Source organism: Amia ocellicauda, chromosome 9 (assembly GCF_036373705.1).
Source record: "Amia ocellicauda isolate fAmiCal2 chromosome 9, fAmiCal2.hap1, whole genome shotgun sequence".
Taxonomy (NCBI): Eukaryota; Metazoa; Chordata; class Actinopteri; order Amiiformes; family Amiidae; genus Amia; species Amia ocellicauda.
Window position 1 is genome coordinate 3,461,347 of NC_089858.1, and position 6,000 is coordinate 3,467,346.

Sequence of the window (6,000 nt, forward strand, 5' to 3'; positions counted from 1 at the left end):
ACGCGTTTGAAATTGCGAAGGTTAAAGAACAGACAAATCAGGAAATGTCTCCATCTGGAAGTGTGTGAGGAATCGCTGAGTTTAAATGTTGTGGGATGTCAAATCCTCAACACTTTCCTTCTCCAGCACAAGAGCCACCAGAACGGCTAGAAACTGAGGCCGCTTCCAAAATAACTGTAGTATAAGGCTGAAGTTCATTTCAGCCCTTGTGGCCATACGTCCACACAGCCCTGTGCAGATTCACATTCCCACACGGTTTCTGCAGTTTTCTCATCCTAGAACTGTCATACCTCCCGCTGTGGTTAGGGTGGGGGTTAGGGGTTTGGTTGAGGGTTGGAAAGTAGCACTGAATAGACTAATTGTGTATCTATGGGACACAGTCCTAGAGAACCGCATATGTATTGACGATGTAGAATTCATTTTCAATGAGACAACCTAATGTAGGGTTGATGTTAATGGCAGACCGAAGGTAAAAGAGACGGCAAAAGTCCCAGGGCATTTTAGTTGTGTGGTAAAGAATCATGCAGTTCTGTATGTTGGTTTCGCTCATCTTGCTGACATTGCAGTAATTAACCCTGTGATCAATTTTGATGATTGTGTGCCAACTTTCCTTTGTCTCGTACAGTAATGACTTACAATGCCCTTTTGAGATTTTTTTTTATGTCAATGATAATAACAAATGCACCAAATACCTAAATGCCTTCATTCAGAGAGTAAACCTTGTAGACACATTGGAATTCCTTCCCCACAAGGTATAACAACAAAAACCTTATAAATAGCAGAGTTCACTTTGTTGCGCATTTACTCTCAAACTCCTCCACAGCCCTCTAATACAGATACCCCTCCCAATGCCTAAATTCCTTTGGTAAATTAATCTGCTTCTTGGCCTAAATTATCCCCAGCCCAGAAAGCCTTGCCAAAATATTTTTTGCAAGTTGACTCGCAACTAGTACAATGTTTTATTAACAGAGATGTCTTGCCATGGACATGCTGTCAGTTCTATCACAAAGGATAATCATAACAGCTATAATGGTAGAAACATTGACCTTCAACTGGAGATGTGCAAGCTTATGTGTGTTGGACTGACTATGAAAGTGTGCAGTGCATGGCTGCAGGGTTATCTGTAATACTTGTCCCCAGCTGTTAGCATGGCTAGAAACAGCTGAAGGCATCAGAAAAAAATAAAAAGTTGAAAGACACCAGAACTTTTGTATAGAAAAAAATGATTGAGTACAGAAATGTCACTTTTTCTGTTTGTGTTTTCTACTTTTTAAATCAGTTGAGCATCCAATGCAGTTTGAATGCAATGCTTTCTGTATACATGGAATCATGATGAAATCTCAGAAACACGCAAGACCGTGACTGTTCAAAAATAAGTGTATCAAGTGCAGTTACAAAAGTTTAACCAGTGCAGGGAACGGTATTAATCAAAGAAAATCAACAATAATATACGGTGCCATAGTCGGTGTGATGGCAGGAACTTCTAAGTGCTGTCTAAACCAGTGAGGGTGAGAAGGACTGGACTCAACATGCTGGAATGTGAGGGGAGCGGAGGACAAGAACAACCCCAGAAAAGCCACAAAAGGAAAATGCATTTGGTTAAGGATTAATCCCAGGCAATCTCTTTTCTGCATTAGCTCAGTGTGTAGAAGCAGTCAGTAACCCCATAGTTAATCCCCTGCCCAAGTCTCTGTGATTTGACTGATGCTGGACATGAACTGGACCCAGTGGTGAGCTGAAGGATCCAGTGGGGAATTAAGAGAGAGAAGCTACACACACCGGTGAACAAGCAAAGTGATCGGAATATAACATCGCAGTGAGCCTTTGCTATGGCATGCGTGTGGAGGCTGGCCAAACCTTATTGCATCCCCAGTGTCATTGGCCATGAATAAACATGTTGAACTTGGAGGCCCGCTGGTCTGTTGTGGTTTGAGAATTTCAGCAGAATTTACCGGATTTACAGGACTGGTATGTGTACCATTCCTCCCATTTCCATTGCTGCTCCCCGAAATCCTTTGAAATCAGTAATCTGTAGGGGTATTAGGTTTCCAAGCTCTGCCTGTAACAAGACCCCGACTGACCTAATTCTGAAATCTGACAAAAGACTCTGCTCATTTGATAACAGTGGCTGATGGGGATTTGTCTCATGCTGTCTGTCACGGGTATCTGCCTTGGCAGGGTTTGTGGACAAGACTGCGGGAGACATCCTGGGAGCAATCTTCAGCTCAAGACCAGACCCCCGCCTCGGGAAAGGGACATCTCAAGAGTGCTGGCTGGAATTTCAAGGCTTCCATCCGAAAATACATTTTGATTTTGGTTTTAAACTATCATCTCTCAAAGCAATCCAACAAGATTGAGCATCATGGGATATTCCAGCTGGGAAAGCACTGCGCTTTGAGGCAGAGGTCGGCCCAGTCTTGGGGCCAGGGCTCTGAAGAGGAATTTAGAGCCGGGCTATAAAGGAATCGCACAGACACATTGAAATCTCTTGTGCCCGCCCTGTGAGGCCAGGCCCTGTGTTGGAGACGCTGCACTGGCCAAGTGTGTAAAGTACAAGTCCTGCCGTCCTGAAAAACAAACCCGGACTCGACTCGGCTCTTGACTCGACTATATATTACTCAGAGAATTGTTCCAGTCTAATCCGCTCTTTTTTCATAAATGTATTCAGTGTAATGTGTAGATGACTTTAGCAGAACTAAATCTGTTTATTGAATTATTTTTTTTAGCACTGATAATTTATAAATGTATTACTTCTGTGAAATGTTATGAAATGCTCAACTCCAATTGTAAGTGTTAGCTCGGAAATGTGCAATGCTGCCATTTCCACAAATAAATTAATATTGTGTAAAAACAGTTCTCCTCAGACATTCACAAATTGAATCAATCAAAATATGACAGAAATGTGCTAAATTATTTGCACTTATTCAATTTAGAGTTCGTTAATTGTTTTTTCGAGTGATTATGCCTGCTTTTGACCGCACATAGCACTGTTGTGACTTTCACTACATCTCTGCTTACACTTGAGTAATCCCTTCACAGTAACCGTGTACTGTATTCTGTGCTTGACCTTTGTTTGATTAAGTGTGGGCTCCTATTAGCTGACTTTCTCCTTGCTCTTTAGTGAAATGTGGTATGTATGTATTGGCTTGTGCAAGAGAGAGTGAACATGTTATTTTCATGCCCATTTCCCACTCTGGAGCCCTCACTTAAATGAGTTAGTAGTCTTGGTGACAGAAGAGGATGGGATGTACTCTGTTGTTGTTTCCTCTGTGTGACTTGTCCACAAACTCGTAATTTAAAAGGTTGCCGAGTTGATGAAACCTACACATTTTGAGCATTCAAATAAGGAAAAACTGCCTTTATTATTCTTGACATACATGGACACGCAATTTCACAGGAGTGTCGCGTTGCTAAACTGTTACTCAATCCTCTACATTATATCAGATGGAGGATTTAGTTCTGACTTTCTTCTGACCTGCATGTGAGCTTATTTTCTGTGACTGAAGACAAATGCATTAGAATATCAAATAGGGGAGAAAAATGAATACCACAGCAACATTTACTCAAAGACTGAATTAACCAACATTTACCTTGCTGCATTAACTGACAGCTGGTGTCCATTGGAGATCTAGTACTTTTAACGCTTTTTTTATCCCTTCCTACTTTAAGCACAAACACATTCTTTAACCCTGAAAATGTAATAACCCTTTTAAAGTCTTACATGATGAATCCTGCAAAAGCCACTTTGGATAAAGGCATCAGCCAAATGCACAACTCATCAATTCCGGACAACTTGAGAATGGATCAGACAGGCAAAGTCTCTGACTGATCAAAATGTGGTTTTGATTGAACTTTTCCACTGTGATCTCAGAAGGTCAGAACAATAACTCCACATGTAGATGCCCTTAAATGAGAAGGAAAACAATCCCAACACTTTTAGGGACATATTCTCCTGTAGGAAAACAGGCTTCAATAGTTTACACAGCCTTCTGTTAACCATGCTGCGAGACTCCATTTGGACGTGGAATTCCACTGCGCTTTGGCAGTATAAACCGTGCCTTGAGCATTGATTGTTTCACCTCCCAGGCATCCCCTAGCTGTTTAAAGGGTATCAATTAACCTGCGATTTCTTTCGCTTTTCCTCTCTTGGAATAGAACCTCCTCAAGCCTAAACACGCTCCCAAATTCTCTCCGTGTTATTCAATAGCCAACAGGCTCTTCCAGGCTTTCCAAAATTAAGTTTAATTATTACTCTCACAATTAAACATATTTTACCAACCCAGTTACCGTCACCGCTCCCTGATGGTCTACTTGGAGATCTGTGTGTTCTTTCTCTAATTGTGTTATGGGAAAGCTTTGCAACTTCTATATTTAGCTTGTCTTTTGTATGGAAACAGCTGGTTAATCCAATCACAATACCTAGGCTATTCTTAATTGAGGTAGCTGTTCCAAATTGGATTCATTTCACTGCAGGACCTGAATTCACATTGTTTTTGTGGTGGGGCCAAAAAAATATATGAATAAATTTCCCTCTTTATTTTTAAATATAACATATAATAATGTTTTCATTTATATGGGAAAGATTTGCTAAGCAATAATTATGATATGATTTACTTTTTTGTCTGTGGCGCAGTCACTTTGGGCTGGAATGTTGGCACAGCATTTATTCTGAAATGAGTTGTTATACAAAAAACTAAAACTAAAATCACTTTGTGCAGGTTGTCCTGGAATAAGACAATGACCACCTTGCGAACACATTTCATTCTGAAACTCACACATTGCCACACACACTACAGTGCAAACCAGCATAGGAGAGTGGGATGAGAAAAGTGATGCAAATGTTGGGTTGCACTGGGATTGAAGTGATTGATGATTTCTTCACTTTTTTGAATGTGGGATTTTTTATTTGCACAGAATGTCGACTGCGTATTCATCTCCTCTGTTGTTGCAAAGGAGAAAATAACTCCTGTTTATTTTTCCCGCAGTGCTGGACACAACAGCACAACACGTGGTCTATGGAAACTGTAATTACTCTCAAGGCATAAAACCATGAAGCACTAATGCTTGACTGACTTGATAATATGACTCGAGTTGCCACGGGGAAGACAGACTCAGTGCTTTAAAGCAGTCTTTCCACTATGTTTCCGCTATCCAGGAAGTCATGACCCACCACATCCCGAAACCCTGAAAGAGCATACGGGCTAGCTTTTGACATCCACCATTATTTGGTCATGTTATTATTTTAAAGATGTAAAAGTTGCTTATATGATAGAATTAAACTGGAAAATTGCTCTACATCTTACTTATACACGAATAAAAACATAACATTGGCAATCGTGCAGGTTCCCCTTTAAGTGACAGAATATGTTATAACCTTGAGTGAAAGGTTTGTTAAAGTTAAATAGAAACTGGCTTATTAAAGCAAACACATTTGCAGATCAGAATCTTAAAGATATAAAAAAGACAATACATCATGTTATTTTTCTGCCAACCTGCTTAATTAAGGTAGACTTAGAATTGAGTATGCTCTGTTTATCTTAAACCCCACATGGTGGCAGAGAAAATAAAGGATTTGGCTGACTGTTATTAAAAGAAAGATTCATATCCTGGTATAGAAAATGATATCTGCCATATACTGAATCTGTGCATGCGTTTATGCAGTGGATGTCTTGTCTGACACAAGTGTGAGGGGTCTGCATTGGAGGAGATGTGGGGGGGTTTCCAAAAATTCAACATAAAAAAAAAAGTCAAGCCTGCAGATGAAAACTACAATAAACTGAAAAAGCACTCTGGATTTGTATTCAGTGTTTTGTCCCTCTCTTGGGGTGGTCTTCAACTTCAGTGCTAACAAAACTATACAATGTTTTATATACTGTCTGGATGGGAGTATAACTAAGGTTGCTGCTGGAAGAGGTGTTGGTGAGACCAGTAGGGGGCGTCACCCTGTGCTCTGTGTGGATCCCAATGCCCCAGTCCAGGGATGGGGACACTGTGCTGTGA